Source organism: Felis catus, chromosome B3 (genome assembly GCF_018350175.1).
Source record: "Felis catus isolate Fca126 chromosome B3, F.catus_Fca126_mat1.0, whole genome shotgun sequence".
NCBI classification, from domain to species: Eukaryota; Metazoa; Chordata; class Mammalia; order Carnivora; family Felidae; genus Felis; species Felis catus.
The window spans coordinates 136,204,153-136,224,160 of record NC_058373.1 but is presented as its reverse complement, the minus strand read 5'-3'; the positions used below and the strand labels follow the sequence as shown (position 1 = coordinate 136,224,160).

General features: G+C 36.1%; 1 protein-coding gene across 14 annotated transcripts in view; it reads right to left on the bottom strand.

Annotated features, from left to right (window-relative positions):
- The window catches only part of UNC79 (unc-79 homolog, NALCN channel complex subunit), a 320,681-nt gene that overhangs the window by 241,648 nt on the left and 59,025 nt on the right, over positions 1–20,008 (bottom strand). Inside the window, exon 1 of one of the 14 annotated variants that reach the window (XM_045060462.1) lies at positions 1,702–2,398. The exons of the other annotated variants lie outside the window; for them this stretch is intronic. The gene's annotated coding sequence lies outside the window, so the exon portion shown is untranslated. Of the gene's footprint in view, positions 1–1,701; positions 2,399–20,008 lie in introns of those variants that run through there. 14 annotated transcript variants of the gene reach the window in all.

Below are 20,008 nucleotides of genomic sequence, written 5' to 3'. Positions count from 1 at the left end.
TGACTCTTGATTTCAGCTCAGGTCATGATCCCAGGATGGTGAGATCAAGCCCCATGTCAGACTCCATGCTGAGCATGGAATCTGCTTTCTCTCCCTCTCCCTCTGCCCCTCCCACACACATTCTCTCTCAAAATAAATAAGTAAACATTTTGAAAAAAAGAACAATTCAGCCCATCATACAATATTTTCTCTAACTTGATCAAAATAGAGCAATAAGTAAATATAAAAGCATAACTCTTCAGAAACTCTCTGAAACTCTTAAAATTATAACATGTCTTTAGTATTTACTATGTCCCAGGCATTGTTCTAAGCATTTTAGCCTTTTAGCTCTTGTAAGCCTCACAACAAGCTTGTAAGATAGATGCTATTTTATTCCCCTGCCCTTCTTTTTTCTACATATGAAAAAAAAATGGGGAATTTACTATCAATTTTTTTAAATCATGCAGTCTACATATAATTTGTTCTTTCACTCATGAATATCAGCAGATATTCACTGGGGGTCAACCATGTGCCAAACAGACAAGTAGCAACTGACTTGGCGGAATCCCAGGCCAGCAGCAAGGAAGGAATCCCAGGCCAGCAGCAAGGAAAGCTGAGAACCAATGATTTGTGTCTCAGACGTAACAGTACATGAGACAGCTATAGCCCCTGATCTCATGATGCTATGGTGAAGTATAAAAGACCAACAAAGAGAACAAGAAATTGTTCTAAACATCTATAAAGAAACATACAAGAAACAAAAAGAAACATACAAGCAGCTACAATAGAGAACAAAGAAAGCAACAGGGAATGCTTTCTTTACATAAGGTGGTTTAGGAAGGCTTCTAAGAAGAGATTGTATCTAAGTTAAGACATAAGAATGAGAAGGTGCTAGACATGAAAAAGTAGGAGAAAGTTTCTGGGTTAAGACCACAAAGTGAACACAGTCATCCAAATCATAGCATCTGGAATGCCACCAAACTACAGTAAAAAGACTTTTTTTTTTAATTTTTTTTTTCAATGTTTATTTATTTTTGGGACAGAGAGAGACAGAGCATGAACGGGGGAGGGGCAGAGAGAGGGAGACACAGAATCGGAAACAGCCTCCAGGCTCTGAGCCATCAGCCCAGAGCCTGACGCGGGGCTCGAACTCACGGACCGCGAGGTTGTGACCTGGCTGAAGTCGGACGCTTAACCGACTGTGCCACCTAGGCGCCCCAAAAAGACTTTTTTTAAAGACAAGAAGAAAGGGACAATAGGCCACAAGACACACAGCAACATGATATTGGAAGCTTGAAAGCCAGTAGACAAGTAACAACTGACTTGGCAGAATCCCAGGCCAGCAGCAAGGAAAGCTGAGAACCAATCATGTGCATCTCAGAATTCTCAAAAGACATGGAACTGGCAGTACCAGATAGCTCCAGAGCTAGAGATGCAGGGAAGGAATGGGAGCTATAAAAAGAGGGATTGGCTGAAAGCTATTTAAGAAGCAATTGGGTCCTTACATTTTCTCCCCTACCTCAGCCCTGAGAGAGTACCTCTCCCCAACTCGCTGGATCTAAAGGTTTTGTCTAAAGAGAATATACAACAAAGGGTCTCTGGAATGGAAGAAACCAAACACAGTTGAAGACCAAAGTAACTGACCTAAACCAAGGAAATCTGGTGGCTATATGAAGTGTGAATACAGAATACAGAACCAAACCAAGCCCTGCCCTCTAATACCTAGCAGCCAGACCCTCACTCTTCATGCTGGAGAATGGAAGCTCCTTTGTAAATCCTTCCTTCTGTGAATCTGACCAATCAAAGAGGAAAGACCTGAAGATAGATTGTGATGTCAGGGGTTCCCAATAAATGGCTCATCAAACGCACAGGTTAGCTTCTTAGTCTGAACCCTTAACTGTGAGTAGATAGTAAAGGATGGCCAACCATCTAAAATAAAGCCTCTAACATGGAAGACAGGCAAGAAAGAACAGAAAATCAACTGTTTGGAGAAAAAAAGAATCTATGTAGAAGAAAATTTTCAAAAAAAAACTGTTATTACTGTCAGAAACATGAAAGATTCCACCTATGAATAAATGTTCAGGTGCTATAAAAAAATACACAGAATAAAAGAAAACAGAGTTCTAATAAATTAAAAGAACATGACTGAGGAAATTAATAATTAACAGAAGGGCTAGAAGATAGAGATGAGAAGATTTTCTCAAAGTACAGCAGGAATAGACAAAGTAAGAGAGAAATATGATCAATCCAGGAGGTCCAACATCAGAATAAAGGAGTTTCAGAAAAAGGCAATAGCAAAACGAGAGGAGTTAAAAACATTAACAAAATTAATTAAGAAAATTGTAGGGGCGCCTGGGTGTCTCAATGGTTAAGCAATCGACTTCAACTCAAGTCATGCTCTCATGGTTTGTGGGTTCGAGCCCCATGTCAGGCTCTGTGCTGACAGCTCCGAGCCTGGAGCCTGCTTCAGATTCTGTGTCTCCCTCTCTCTCTGCCCCTCCCCCATTCTCTCTCTCTCTCTCTCTCTCTCTCTCTCTCTCTTTCTCCCTCTCAAAAATAAATAAACATTAAAAAAGAAAGAAAATTTTAGAAAATAGCAGATTAAAAAGACCCATCACAATAAATAAAAATAAACACATAATAAGGCATATCATAGTGAAACATCAGAAACTGATGGCAGGGAAAATATCCATAGGCTTTTAAAGACGTTTTTTAGGGCCACGTGGGTGGTTCAGGCTCAGTCACTTAGGCATCTGAGTTCAGCTCAGTCATGATCTCATGGTTTGTGAATTCGAGCCCCACATTGGGCTCTCTGCTATCAGCACAGATCCTCTGTCCCCCCCACCTCTGTCCCTCCCCTGCTTACACTCTCTCTCTCTCAAAAATAAACATTAAAAAAAATTTAATAAAAACACAATAAAATAAAGACTTTTTAAATTTACATCAGAAATCAAAATGGCTTTGGATTTCTCAAAAGCAATACAGGAAGCAAGATAAATAATGAACTCTGAAAAAAATTATTATGAAAGTAGAATTCTATATTCAGGCAAACTATAAATCAAGAATAAAGGCATACTTAGACATTCATGATTTCAAAAAATTTATTTCCCATGCGTCCTTTAGCCTGGAAGAGACCCAGTTGTACATCAGCATAGAGGGCCATCTGTCACTACGAAAGCACTGTGTGTGGCTCAAGAGACAGACTGTCAAAAGATGTCATCACCAAGAGCCCTACAGCCAATATACTGGATTTTTAACCCAAAGCAGAATATCTGAGAGACTGTGGCCCAGATTCTTAATTTGTTCTTGTATGAGTAAAGTTCCTATTCTCTTCCACAGTCTCCTGAAACAACTAAGGACACTTATTTTACTCCCAAAGAAGTGTTCTTCCTTGACCTACTTCTAAGATCTAGAGGTAGACCATGTGAGCTTAAGTAAAAAATACAGAGTAACCCACTCCCTAATCATATTTTTGCCAAAAGTCCAGGTCCTGAAACACAGTGCCATATCTGCCAAAAGCCCCAACTGTGGTGAACCCTGCTTTCCTTGGACTGACTCCTGACCTTGCTCAGAGATGTCCCCCAGGAGGGGCTCTCAAGGACACCAAATTCAGACTGTGTCCCAGACACTATGTTTGGCTTATTTTCATAAAATGAAAGACACCTCAGAATTATGTATATAATTTCAAAAAAAAAAAACAATAAATGCAACATATAAATACAACACATAAATACATAAGTACAAAACAATAAATACCCAAATCTGGGTACCTACCACCCAGATTAAAAGGCAGTACATTCCCTACCTTAACCTGTATCCAGCTATAATTTCATTCCCCTTGCTCATCATAGAGGTATTGACCCTTCTGTTAGTCAGTCTGTTGCTTTTCTTTATCATTTTATCCTGAACATGTGTATAGCATATGTAAACACTACATTATTTAATTTTTACAAACTGAAGAGCAGGGGGCCTGGGTGGCTCAGTCAGTTAAGCATCCAACTTTTACTTCGGTTCAGGTCATGATCCCACGGTTTGTGAGTCTGAGCCCTACATCGGGCTCTGTGCTGACAGCACAAAGCCTGCTTGGGATTCTCTCTCTCCCTCTCTCTGTCCCTTCCCCACTCACACTCTCTCTATCTTTCCCTCAAAATAAATCAGTAAAACTTTAATAAATAAGTAAATAAAATTTAAAAATAAAAAACTGAAGAGCAAAACAAACCCAATGGTGAAAGGAAAACACAATATTGCCACTGATTTGGACACTCCCATATTTACATGTTTTGGTCCTCTCTGAATGGCAACAAGAAAAAAGATAGAATAAAGGGGCTTTCTAAACTTCACTTTGATACAAGCACAGCCTGTTTCTAAAAGCAGCAGCCACTTATTCAAGAAATGGATTTTAAATACCAAAACATAGTTTTTTTTTTAAAAAAGTCAGGTTAAGTTGCTAAAAGAGGAGGATTCTGGGAAGAGGGCAATGACAGCAGCATTGTTTCTTAATCAAACCAAGCCTCTCCATTAAAAACAAATCAATGACAATGACAAACCCAAAGACCGGCTGACAGTATCTATAACAAAACTGGGTGGCAAGGTGGCCCCATGAACCAAGTATGAGAGGAGGGAACAACTTCTGACAGCTACATGCCCATGTGATATCAGCACCCATGCTAAAAGACCCAAAAGGAAAGCCTTTGAACTTCTGATGGTCCTCTGAACAAGAACTCCTAAATTGTCCACAGATACTCAGTAGAAACTGTGGTGGCCCAATCTGAAAGCCAAAGTCAAAGCAAGAAGGGTGTTCTTCAGATGATAAGGCCTGATAGTGATGATGAAGCAGTCTCAGCTCTAAAGACTAACAAACCAAGGCAACCGTCAAGATAAAGCCCTGTGCTCAGAAGAAACTGCTGGAAGTAGAATCCCAACTGAACAGTGTAAGGATATGAAATGCAGGAGAGAAAGAAAATCTAAATAAGAGTGGGGATAGGAACCAAGGAAAGTAGTTGGCAGAAAGTATATGAGGATATTTTGTATCACTTTGCAAAAACAAAAATGAAAAAAAAGAAGAGAAGCCCTAAAGTTATCCAGACCTCCCCCACTGAAATTATAGAAAAACCTATTTTGCTTAAAAAATGAGCAAAAGAAAATTCCATACGAATTTATCATAGGAAAAAAGAATAGGGAGCAGAGACATGTGCACTAATCAGATGAAAACTGTTAACCTAATATTTCAAAACAAGCTGAAGGAAATTGAGCTGTGTTACTGAACACACTGAAATTAGCTAACTAGAGAAAAGAGAAATTTTTAAAAAGGTGAAAGGACTCTGGAGAGAATTAGAAATAAAATAAAAGATATTTTAAAAAGGAAGACTAGGGGCGCCTGGGTGGCGCAGTCAGTTAAGCGTCCGACTTCAGCCAGGTCACAATCTCACGGTCCGTGAGTTCGAGTCCCACGTCAGGCTCTGGGCTGATGGCTCGGAGCCTGGAGCCTGTTTCCGATTCTGTGTCTCCCTCTCTCTCTGCCCCTCCCCCGTTCATGCTCTGTCTCTCTCTGTCCCAAAAATAAATTAAAAAAAAAAAAAAAAAAAAACGTTGGAAAAAAAAAAAAAAAGAAGACTAAACCAGCAGAAACACAGGAATAAACACAATGGATAATGCTTAAGAAAAATAAACCATGGAAAAAGAGAAATTCTTAAAAATGAAAAAGAAATTAAGGGCTTTGGGTTATGATAAAATAAAGCTCTACCAATAATCCCAATTCCTCTCACATAAAACAACTACAAAGCTTAGACACAATGAAAAACTCCCTGAAGGTAAAGGAGAATGGATTTCCAGTCACCAAGGAAGACAGAAGACAGGCAGCTAAACCAGTTCAGTTCCCATCTCCAAGGCTTTTAGCCTGGGGCTAAGTGCAATCCAGGCAGCATGCACCGTGCTGAAGGCAGACATAGAAAATCCACAATCTTTTTGGCCTGGGGAACCAGATAAGGAATGTTGGCAAGCTGTGAATACTGGCTGGTGACAAAGCAAGAGGAGGAACCCCACCAAAAACAAAAAGAGCAGGACGGGGTACCTGCAAACTCCAAATATTCACCTCCCTGTCTAACACCTGAACCACACAAATACAAAGCAGACTCAAAGCAGCCTAGTTAAAGATGAAAGATCTAAGCAGAGTAAGAGGTTATTTCATAAGTAACAGAGTCTGCAGTTCAAGCCCAGCCAAGAAAATGACCTACTAATATAAAGAAAACATTCTTCATCAGTGGGAAATGACAGAATCCAAAGTATCCACAACTTCACATTTATAATGTCCAGGACAACAATCCAAAATTATCCAATACAAAGAGCCAAGAAAATGAAACACATTTCTTCTGAGAAGAAAAGAAAATCAGTCTAGTTCCATCATGAAATGAAACAGATATTGGAACTAACAGGCAAGGTATATGGCGACGGCTAGAATTATCTTCAATGAAGTAAAACAAAACATGCTTTCAGTGCATGAACCTCTAATCAGAGAAATAAGAAGTCTCTGCAGAAAAATAAGAATAATTAAAAAAGAACAACAAGATGGAAATTCTAGAACTGAAAAATATAATTTCTGAAATAAAAAAATTCATTGGATAGGCTTAACAGCCAAATGGACATGACAAAGGAGAGTATATGAACTTGAAAATAGATCATCAGACAGTATCCAAGATTGAAGTACAGAGAAAATAAAAGACTGGGGGGAAAAATGAAGAGAGCTCCAGAGACCTATTAGATAATATTACACAGTAAAATTATGGGTGTGTAATTGGAAGGAGAGGAAAAAAAGAATGGAGCAGAAAAAAATATATGAAGAAATAACAGCCAAAAATTTCCCATGCCAATAGAGACCCATATGATAGTCAAACTGTTAAAAGCCAAAGGTAAACAACGTATCTTGAAAGCAGCTAGAGAAAAACAATATATTACATAAATAATATGCACGTATTGCAATTGATGGCTAAATTCCCCTCTGAAACACGAAGGCCAGATAAAATATTATCTTTAAAGTACTGAAAGAAAGAAAAAAAACATCAAATCAGAATTCTATATTCAGCAAAATATTATTCAAGGATGAAGGCAAACTAAAGACATTTTCAGAGAAAAGAAATCTAAGAAATTTGGTCACAAGCAAAGTTGCACTACAGAAAAGGCTAAATGGAAGTTTTGGGGTAGAAGAGAAATGATACCAAACAGAAACCTGAATCTTCAGAAAACAATGAAGACCATCAGATATAACATATCTCTTGGAAAATACAAAAGACTGTATTTCCTTTTTCTTCTTAATTTATTAACCCTATAACTTAAACCATATAACATTAAAATCATAACATTGCCTTGTGGGGCATATAACATATGTAGATGTATTACATTTAATAACCATAAAATAGGGGCACCTGTGTGGCTCAGCCAGTTGGGCATCCGACTTTGGTTCAGGTCTGATCTCAGCATTTGTGAGTTCGAGCCCCGCGCCGGGGTCTGTGGGAGAGCTCAGAGCCTGGAGCCCGCTTCAGATTCCATGTCTCCCTCTCTCTCTGACCCTCCCCCACTCGTACTCTCTCTCTCTCTCTCAAAAATAAACATTACAAAATTAAAAAAAAACTATAAAATAAAGAATGATATGGGTATTAAGGGTACAAGATTTCTATATATTAGCTAATGTTGGACATGACTAATTGTATATTAGCTGTGAAAAATCAAGGATGTGCATTCTAAACTTTGTTTTAAAGATTTTTTTCAGTAATCTCTACACCCAATGTGGGGCTCAAACTTACAACCTCGAGATCAAGCGTCACGTGCTCTAATGACTGAGCCCGCCAGGCACCCCCAGGATATATATTCTAATTGCTATGGCAAACTTTACTTAAAAATGCAAAAGACAATATCTTAGAAGCCATAGGAAATTGGGGGTGGCTGGGTGGCTCAGATGGTTAAGTGTCTGACGCTTGATTTCAGCTTAGGTCATGATCTCATGGTTGGTGGTTCAAGCCCCATATTGGGCTCTGAGCTGACCACACAAAGCCTGCTTGGAATTCCCTCTCTCCCTCTCTCTCTGCCCCTCCCTTGCTCACATGCTCTCTCTCCCTCTCAAATAAACATTTTTTAAAAAATTTTTAGTATTTATTTATTTTTGAGAGAGAGCACAAGCCGGGGAGGGGCAGAGAGAGAGGGAGACACAGAATCCAAAGCAGGCTCCAGGCTCCGAGCTGTCAGCACAGAGCCTGGCATGGGGCTTAAAACCACAAAGCACAAGATCATGACCTGAGCCAAAGTCAGATGCTTAACCAACTGAGCCACCCAGGTGCCCCTAAATAAACACTTTTTAAAAACAGATTTTAGAAAAGAAGCCAATAGGAAATGTTTAAAGACTATAAGGCAATTAATGGAAAATATATGCCACAAAAATAGTAAATAAAAGTAGCCTGGAGTAGCATTATTAATATCAGACAAGGAGATTTCAAAGCAAAATATATTAACAAGAATAAAGAAGATACTTCAAAATGATAAAATAGAAGATTCAATAGGAAAACATAACAATCATAAATAAGTATGAGCCCAATAACAGAGCTGCAGAACACATGAAGCAAAAATTGGAAAAATAGTTTCATAATCATAGTTAAAAACTTTAATATGCTTTTATCAACTGATAAAAAAACTAAACAAAAAATAGCAAGGACATAGATTTAAACACATCACTCTACAACTACAGAATACTCATTCTTTTCAATTATACAGGGAATATTTACAGTATAAACCACATTCTGGACCATAAAACAAGTCTCAATTAATGCCAAAAGACTGAAATCATATAGATTATGTTCTCTGACAAAAATGGAATTAAGTTAGAAATCAAAAACAATAAATAAGATGACCAGGAAACATTCCAATTATTTGTAAATTAACACAATACTAAAGAAACTTGAGGTCAGGGGCGCCTGGGTGGCGCAGTCGGTTAAGCGTCCGACTTCAGCCAGGTCACAATCTCGCGGTCCGTGAGTTCGAGCCCCGCGTCAGGCTCTGGGCTGATGGCTCAGAGCCTGGAGCCTGTTTCTGATTCTGTGTCTCCCTCTCTCTCTGCCCCTCCCCCGTTCATGCTCTGTCTCTCTCTGTCCCACAAATAAATAAACGTTGAAAAAAAAAAAAAAGAAACTTGAGGTCAAAGAAAAATTATGCTATAAATTAGAGAATATTTTGAACTGAACAATTATGAAAATACAGTCCATCATAATTTGTGGAACGTGGTTAAAGTAGAGTTTACAAAGAAATCTGTGGCTTTAAGTGCCCATATTAGAATAGCAGAAAGGTCTCAATTCAAAAATATAAGCTTCTAATGGAGTACTATGTGGCAATGAGAAAGAATGAAATACGGCCCTTTATAGCAACGTGGATGGAACTGGAGAGTGTGATGCTAAGTGAAATAAGCCTTATAGAGAAAGACAGATACCATATGTTTTCACTCTTATGTGGATCCTGAGAAACTTAACAGGAACCCATGGGGGAGGGGAAGAAAAAAAAAAAAGAGAGAGAGAGAGAGAGAGATTAGAGTGGGAGAGAGCCAAAGCATAAGAGACTCTTAAAAAATGAGAACAAACTGAGGGCTGATGGGGGGTGGGAGGGAGGGAAGGGTAGGTGATAGGTATTGGAGAGGGCATCTTTTGGGCTAAGCACTGGGTGTTGTATGGAAACCAATTTGACAATAAATTTCATATATTTAAAAAATATATATATACATATATGTGTGTGTGTGTGTGTGTATATATATATATGTATATATATATATAAGCTTCTACTCTAAGAAACCAGAAAAAGAAGAGCAAATTAAATCCAAAGTAAATCAAAGAAAGGAAATTGTATAGATAAGTGCAGAAATCAATAAAACAGAAAAACAGGCAAACGTTACAGAAAATAAGCCAAATGCTCACTATTTGAAAAGATCAATAAAACTGATAAACCTCTAACTAGATAAGTCAAGAAAAAAGAAAGAAATGTAAATTGCCAATATCAGAAATGAAAGAAAGATATAGCAACAGTTTCTCCAGATATAAAAAGGATAAAGGGATAAGAGGGATTGTTACAAATAACTTTGTGCCAATAAATGGACACCTGGACAAATCTAACAAATGGACAAAACAGACATATTCCTTGAAAGACACAAAAAACAGAGGCTCATGGGTGACTCAGTCAGTTAAGCATCCGACTCTTGATCTCAGCTCAGGTCATGATTTCACAGTCATGGTATTGAGGTACACGTCAGGCTCCATGCGGACAGCAAAGAGCCTGCTTGGGATCCTCCCCCCTCTCTCTGCCCCTCCCCTGCTTGCATGCGCACGCATATGCATGCACTCTCTCTCTCTCTCTCTCTAAGTAAATAAAATAAACATATTTCTAAAAACACACAAAGAACAAAACTGACAAAGAAGAAATTAAACAATAAATACAAAAAACTTGAACACCTCCAAATCTATTAAATTCAACATAAAATTTAACATTTTCCCACAAAAAAGGAAAAAAAAAAAAAGGCTCCAGTGGCTTCAGTCATGGATTTTATCAAAACTTTAAGGAAAAATAGGGGCACCTGGATGGCTCAGTCGGTTAAGCATCTGACTTCAGCTCAGGTCATGATCTCGCGGTCTGTGAGTTCAAGCCCTGTGTCAAGCTCTGTGCTGACAGCTCAGAGTCTGGAGCCTGCTTCGGATTCTGTGTCTCCCTTATTAGCTGCCCATCCTCCCTACCACACTTTGTTTCTCTCTGTCTCTGAAAAATGAATAAACCTTTAAAAAAATTTTTTTTAATTTAAGGAAAAATGAAGATCAATTCTATACAAACTCCTTCAGAAAATACAGAAAAGGAGAAGACTTCCCAACTTATTTTATGAGGACAATTTTATTTTACTCTGATTCCAAAACCAGGTAAAGATACCACAAAAAAAGAAAACTATAGACCAGTATCTCTCAAGAACATAGATAGAAAAACTCTTAATAAAATATTAGCAAATAGAATACACCACCATTTTTAAAAGATATACATAATGACCAGATGCAATTTATTTCAGGAATGCAACATTGGTACAATATTGTGAAAGGCTCAAAGCATTCTACGTAAAACCAATAACTAAGCAAAGATGTCTGGTCAAATAACTTTCATTTACACTGTTCTGTAGGTCCTAGCCAGTGCAATAAGGCCATAAGAAAAAATAAAAGGCATAAATATTAGGGGTGCACAGGTGGCTTAGCCAGTTAAGTGTCCGACTCTTGATTTTGGCTCACATCATGATCTCATAGTTCATGAGTTTGAGCCCCACATTGGGCTCTGTACTGACATCATGGAGCCTTCTTGGGAGTCTCTGTCTCTCTCTCTGCCCCTCTCCCACTCATGCTCTCTCACTCTCTCAAAAATAAATAAGCATTTTTTAAAAATTGTAATTTTTTTTTGTAGTTAAAAAATGGATGAGTATTTTATTAGACGTTTCAGGTAATCATGGATATTCTTTTTTTCATATCATAAAATTCAACAAGGAGTAATTTCTTAGAATTTAATTGCAATATGAAACCATACAAATTTTCCAAAATTTTAATGTCCACTTGAAATCCCAAATTTTAGTATTGGTAACTAATACTTTCTTTTTTTTTTTTTAATATATGAAATTTATTGTCAAATTGGTTTCCATACAACACCCAGTGCTCATCCCAAAAGGTGCCCTCCTCAATACCCATCACCCACCCTCTCCTCCCTCCCACCCCCCATCAACCCTCAGTTTGTTCTCAGTTTTTAACAGTCTCTTATGCTTTGGCAATAAAAATTGTAATGTTTATTTATTTTTGAGAGAAAAAGAGACAGAGCATGAGCATGGGAGGGGCCGAGAGAGAGAAAGACACAGAATCTGAAGCAGTCTCCAGGCTCCAGCTGTCAGCACAGAGCCCCACGTGGGGCTCGAACTCATCAACCATGAGATCATGACCTGAGCCAAATTTGGACATTTAGCCAACTGAGCCACCCAGGTGCCCCAAAACATATTTTTTTAAAGGCATAAAGATTAGAAAGATAGATGTAAAAACATTCTTTATTCACAGGTGACAGGATGGTGTGTGGTGAAACCTTAGGTAATACCCCCCAAAAAGCTACTAGACTAATAAGTAATTAGCATTGCAGCAGTGCAGGATATAAGATCAAAATAGAAAAACTAACTGTATTTCTCTATACTAATACCAAGTAATTAGAAAATGAAATTTGGAAAGCAACTCCACAAAAATACTTAGGAATAAATTTAATGAATGATGTAACGATTGCAAGACATTACAAAGGGAAATCAAACAAGACCTAAATAAGTACACATACGTCTTATTCCAAGAATTAGAAAACTCAGTGTTCCTAAAAAACTCAGTGTTCCTCAGTAATCCTCCTCAAACTGATGTATTGGCCAAAATCCAAATAAATTTCTTTTGAAAAACAATGACATGTTGGTTTTTAAATTTACATTGATAGAAAAGGACCTACAATAGTTAAAATAATTTGTAAAAAAAAAAAAAAAAAAAAAAAAAAACAAAGTTGGAAGATTTATACTACTTGATTTCAAGCCTTGCTATAAACTTACAGTAATAAAGAGAGTATGTCACTGGCCTAAGGATAGACATATAAATGAATAAACAGAAAAAAGTCTAGAGAGAGACCCAGATATATGATAGGCTGATTTTCAACAAAGGTACCAAGATAATTCAAAGGAGACAAGATATTTTTTTATAACAAATGGTGCTGGAACAACTGGATACTGTATATGAAAATAATGAACCTCAAACCTTACCTCTTGCCAAACATAAAGATTGACTCAAAGTATTCATAGACCTAAATGTTAGAAATTAAACTATTATATTTCTAGAAGAAAACAATGGAGAAAATCTTTGTGTCATTAGGTGAGGCAAACATTTCTTAAACAGGACACCAAAAGCACAAATTATAAAAGAAAAAAAATGTTGGTGAATTGGACTTCGTGATTTGAAAGTTTCACTTCTCAAAAGTCAGTTATGAAAACACAAAGGTAAGCCACAGACTAGAAGCAAAATTTTTCACAACAAAGAGCTTGTATTCAGAATCAACAGCTTTTACAACTCAACAAAAAGGCCAAAAATCTAACAAAAGATTGAAAGAGACATGTCCCATAAAAAGATATACAAATGGCCAAGAAGCACATAAAAAGCATCACTAGTCATAAGATAAATGCTAATTAAGACCGCAGTGAGATACCATTACACACACCTACTAGAACAACTTACGTTAATACCAAGTCAATGCCCAGTGCTGGTGAAGATGTGGGACAACTGGAACTCCCTCCTCCAGTACTGGTGGGAATGCAAAATGTTACAGCCACTTTGATAAACAATATGGCACTATCTTATAATGTTAAATATTCATTTACCATAATACCAAGCATTTCTACTCCTAGATATTCACCCTAGAGAAATAAAAAATATGGCCCCATGAAAATATGTATGCAGATACCTTTAGCAGCATTATTTGTAATAGCCAAAAACTGAAAACAGCCCAAATATTGTATGCATACCATGGAATACTGCAGAACAATAAAAAGGGGAAAAATATTAATATATACAACAATAATTAGCCTCAAAGACATTATGCTAAATAAAAGAAGTCAACAGAAGACTATGTTCTCCATTGTTCTATTTATATAAAGTCTAGAAAACACAACACAATAGCAACAGAAAGCAGATCAGTGTTTGCCTGAGACCAGCAGTAGAGGAAGAAGATCAAGAGCAAAGGTGCAGATAAATTGGTGCAGCCACCATGGAAAACAGTACTGGAAGTTCCTCAAAAAATTAAAAATAGAAATATCATATGATCCAGTAATTCCACTACTGAGTATTTACCCAAAGGAAACAAAAACACTAATTATAAAAGATATATTCACACCTACGTTTACTGCAGCATTATTTACAATAGCCAAGATACGGAAGCAGCCCAAGTGTCCATCAATAGAAGAGTGGATAAAGAAAATGTGGTATATATAAGCAATGGAATATTACTCAGCCATATAAAAGGATGAGATCTTGCCATCTGTGATAACATAGATGGACCTAGCGGGTATTACACTACGTGAATAAGTCAGACTGAGAAAGAAAAATACCATATGATTTCCCTTATATACAGAATTTAAAAATCAAAACAAACAAACAAAAAGAAGAAACGGACCCACTGCTGCAGAGAACAAACTGATGGCTGCCAGAGGGGAGGGGAATAGGGGGATGGGCAAAATGAGTGAAGAGAAGTAGGAGATATAGGCTTTCATTTATGGAATGAGTAAAGTCAGGGGAATAAAAGGTACAGCAAGGGGAATACAGTCAATGGCACTGTAATACCATCATATGGTGACAGATGGTAGCTACACTTGTGGTGAGCAGAGCATAACGTACAAACTCATCAAACCACTATGCTGTACAACTGAAACTAATGTAATATTGTAAGTCAACTACACTTCAATTTAAAAAAGAGCAAAGGCACACAAGGACTCTTTTTAAGATAAGGGGACTATTCGTTATACTGGTTAGGGTGGTAGTTACACTATTATATATACTTAGCAAAATTCATTAAACTCTGCCTTGAAAATGGGTGAATTTTTTATATATATTATTTCCAGAAAAAAAAAGAGGGAAGAAAATAACATGTATTCCAATACATAAGTACTTGGGCATGTTTACACTAAAGACATAATGACATAGTCAGATGCTTGTACTTACTTATACTGAATAAGTTTGAATTTGTGAGAAATAAGATAATATTCAACAGAACGGTTTCATTGTTTTATTTATATTTGACATTTCAAATTAAGGATTAAATAAATATATTTCTACATATATGTGGAATCACCATGAATAAGCTGATTCACATATAGAGAAATAAAAGTACATTGTGTGGGTGACTCTTAAAAAAACTCAAAAGAACTGAAGAAAGATTTTAAAAACATTCAACAGAAAGTGATCCATACAGAAGATAAGCAAAAAAAAAAAAAAAAAAAAAAAAAAAAATTACATATGATAGGGATCACAAAGAATGTCAAATAATAGAACAAAATAAATACTAAAACTATTCCAGAACATGTTCCTAAAAAAATTTTTTTTTAATCTTGAAATTAGGGCATCTGGGTGGCTCAGTCAGTTAAGCATCTGACTTCAGCTCAGGTCATGATCTCACAGTTCATGAGTTCAAGCCCTGCATCAGGCTCTGCGCTGATAGCACGGAGCGTGCAACCTGCTTCGGATTCTGTCTCCCTCTCTCTGCCCCTCCCCCACTTGCACTTTCTCTCTCTCTCTCTCTCTCTCTTTCTCAAAAATAGATAAACATTAAAAAAAATCTTGAAATTACATATTGAAAAGACACACCACAATCATTTCAGCATGGCCAACACAGAATCATATTATAGTTAAAACTACTTTAAAGAAAAATAAAAAAAACCTTGGGCAATCAGGCAAAAAGGCTAAGTCACTCATAAGGGAAAGAAAAAAACAAGACTGCACCAGACTTCTCAACAAATCTTAATGCCCACCCCACCCTCAAAAAAAATAGTGTAACATATGTAAAATACTCAAGGTAAAGAAATATGAGTCAAGGGTTTTATATCTCACCAAACTGATGTCTGAACACAAGCTGCAAACTACTATAAACTTGCCAAATTTGGGATACATTGGTCCTGTGAGCCCTTCCTAAAGCATCAATTAGAAAAGAACATTCAGACAATCAAAAAGATTGAGAAACAGTAATATAAGAATCCTTGATAGTCATTAGATATAAATATACCTGTAGAACAAAGCTAAACTGTGGTTATAAAGGAAACAATATAGTAAATACAGTATAATTATCAATAGTTGGAGTGAGGAAATAAGGAGTACATATGGATATGATTGTCTAATAGACACTAATTGGAAATAAAAGGATATTACTTTAGATCAGATAGTGGAGTAGAAGGAGTAAGGGAGAAGAGGTTACCAGATAATTTCAGTGTTGTTTAATGTAGGCAACCAATAAGTATGCCCCCCAAAAATGGACTAATGGTATATAAAGGTATCAGTAAAAAGTTAACCAATGAAACACACAAGCAGATAAAACCCACTGCATGATGAAAAAGCACAGATACAAAAGATATAAAAATAAAACAATTTGATAGAACTGAGGCCAAACATATTAATAATATCAATAGATGTAAATGGACTTAACTCACCTATTGAAAGAAAAGGATTTTCAGATTGTCTAATAAAGCAAAATCCAACACTATGCAGAATACAAGAGACACACCTAAAACAAAGAGATTCAAAAGAGTTAAAAATAAAAGGATGGAGAAAGATATATAAGGAAAACACAAATAAAAGAAAATAGGGTTCATAATCTTGATATCCAACAGGGTGGAATTGAGACCCAAAAGCATTAAAATGTATAAAGAAGAACACTTCATAATGCTTAAGTCTACAATTCACAATGAAGATATTATAATTATTAACATTTATGCACCCAATAACACAGCAATAGCCTTCATTAAGCAGCAACCTACAGGAGATGAAAGGAGAAATAGACAAAAACACATTAATAATAGACTTTAACATACCTCTCACAATCCAAGATCAAGCAGATGAAAAATTAATAAAGGTACAGAAGACCTAAACAACATAAATAAGATAGATCTTATAGATCTACATCAAACTCTGAGCCCCAGTAATAGAGATTACAACTTCTTTTCAAGAACACCCAGAATACTCACAAAAACTGACTAAATATTAGACCACAGAGAAAACCACAGTAAGGTCCAAAGAATAGAAATAATGCAAATATCATCCTCAGATTATAATGCAATAAAAATAGAAATAAATAACAAAATTTAAAAAAACTAAAATATCCTTCCACTTTTAAGCAACTCTTGGATCAAAGGCAAAATACAAAATTAAACTGTAGAATTTCTTGAAAATGATAATTAAAGCCTGACATTATCAGAATCTGTAGGCTACAGAGAAAGGAAGGATCAAAGAAAAATACATAGCATGAAATGCCTATATAGAAAATATTAAAATAAATAAATTAGCGCCCGACTCAAAAAGCCTTCTAGGGAACACCAAAATAAAACAAAGAAATCAAGGAAAAGGAGAATTAATAATAAATGGCACAAGTTAATTTAGAAACCAAAAAAAAAAAAAACAGTAGAATCAATACATAAATCCAAAAACTAGTTCCCTAGAAAAGAAAGCAACAATGGACAAACCACTAAATCACTCATGACAAAAGGAGGGAGGAGGTAGTCAGGAGAAAACATAAGTATATAGCATTAAAAGCACAACAATTGAAATGACAAGGAAGTTAAAATAAAGAAAATTTTTAGAAAAGTTCTAAGAGACTCTTTTGCAAAATTTTATACAAACAAATTTGAAAACTTGGATGACATGAATAATGTTTTAAAGAAATAAAACCTACCAAAATAGACCCCAGTAGAAACAGAAATTCTAAACAGAATAAGAGTCATAGAGGACATAGAGAAAGAAGTTAGAGTTCCACTACAAAAGAGCACCAAGCCAGATGGTTTCACAAGGGAACTCTAACAAACTTAAAGATCAGGTAACCCCAATGTTACTTTAATCATTCCAGAGCATAAAAAGAAGGAAAACTTCCAAACTCATTTTCCATAGTGAATACAACAATGTTTTCAGATCCTGACTAGAACTGCTCCCAACCTCCACCCCTACAAAAATAAATGAATGAATGAATGAATACATAAATATTTTTTTTAAGTTTAAATTTATTTATTTTGAAAGAGAGAGAGACAGCACACAAGTAGCGTAAAGGCACAGAGAGAGCGAGAGACAGAATCCCAAGCAGGCTCTCAGCACAAAGCCCAATGCGGAGCTCCAGCTCACAGTTGGTGAGACTGTGACCTGGGCCAAAATCAAGAGTCAGGGGCTTCACCAACTGAGCTACCCAGACACCTCTATAAATAATTGTTTTAAAAACCTGTGGACCAATATAACTCATGAATATCAATGCAAAAATTATTAAATAAAATATGACAAAATCTAACCCAGCATATTCATAAAGTTAAGAGAGGTCATATGGCTTCCAAAAATATAGAAAACTCAGCACCAGTCAGGTTTTTGTAAAAAGCTCAATAACATAGAAATTGATGGATACTTCCTTAGTAAATTATCTCAGCCCCAAATAATAACTTATTTAAAAGAGAAATACTAGAGGCTTTCCTACGAAAATTAAAAACAAGGCAAAAATACCCACTATCTACACCATATTTAACATTGTGTTGGAGATATTCACCAATGCAATTAGAAAAGAGAAAGCAATTCAAGATATAAGAATTGGATAGAAAAGAAAGGATAAAATTATTTCCTGTTGTTCACAGACCGTATAATTATATATACATTGAAAACTCCCCCAAAAATAAATGGCAAACTGCTACACAAAGATCATTTAGTAAAATAGGATTATAAAATTTGCATACAAAGATCAATAGCCTTCATGTAAAAAATTAGAGATGGAAGATAGACCCCAATTCTGATAGAAAAAAAAGAAAATACTAAACATAAGGTTAACAAAAAATTCCAAAGCATCCCTAAAAAGGCATGAAAAGACTTGAACAAATGGAAAAACATATCATGTTGTTAGATAATATTCAATATCCTGGGGCACCTGGGTGGCTCAGTCAGATCATGATCTTGATTTCAGCTCAGATCATGATCTCACGGTTGGTGAGTTCGAGCCCCATATGGGGCTCTACTCTGACAGCACAGAGCCTGCTTGGGATTCTCTCCCTCATCTCTCTCTGCCCCTTCCCTGCTCGCGCACACACACTCTCTCTCACACTCTCTCTTTCTCTAAATAAATAAATATTTTTAAAAGTAAGATTCAGTATCCTAAAGATATTAGTTCTCCCTACATAAGTTATTTTCTAATTTTAATGTGATAGTCATAAAAATGCTATCAGGCTTTTTTCTGGAGATACATAACTTTATTATAAAATTAATTTGGCAGATTGAGAAAGAATAACCAGAAAAGTCGGGAAAATGAAAACAATGCTGAGTGGCGGCCAGGGATTCTAACAAGATTCTCTACAAAAATTTTAGCCTCCAGTAAGAACAACAACAACAACAACAACAAAAGCAATAATGGTCACAAGGAGCAAGCATTGTCTCTCTATGAATAAGTCATGACAAGTTCATCAATTTCCTATTATTTTTAGGGACCTAGACAGCGTATCAAAGGAAAGCTGAAAATAGAGTATATACACCTCAGCAAAGTGGGATGCCCCTGAGTACTCAACTGTAATCTCCTCTAAAACCTAGTACAGAGTCTGACACATTGTAAACACTCAATAAATATTTGCTAAGTAAGTGAATGGACAAGTTGATGAAATATGGATTGCTTGGTACCACAAAAGAAGAGAAAAACAAGACAAAAATATAACATATGAATTGAAAAAAACTAAAAATTCTAAATAAAATGATTGAGCTTTCCATACTGGTTGGCTTGAGTCAACGGGGAACATTGCTCGACCCGGTCTCAGCCTGACCTCGGTGTTTGTCGCGCCGGTCGCGACACATACTATAGAAAGCAAGCTTATTGATAAAAATACATTTTGCTTAATGTACTTCTTGATGCAATAAACATTTCAGTTCTAAGCCAATATATGTGCTCATCTATGAATAGCTACTCCTATCTTTTCAGAATATAAGCAATAAGTGTGAGTTTACAACACAACAATACTATAAAATGAAAATCCCAATGTAAAGCCTACTTATAGGTTGAGTAATCAATACATAAAACTTGAACAGATATATTATCAAAAGATCCACATTAAATTACAGCATCACAAGTCCCCAACTTCAAATGTATTGTCACTTTATCATAAGAAAAACAGTTGGCTATGTACTAAGATTGTCTACCAATTAGGAATCATAACTATTATGCTGAATATAGTAACAGAAAATTTTAGCTAATGAGGAAGAAGCAAAAA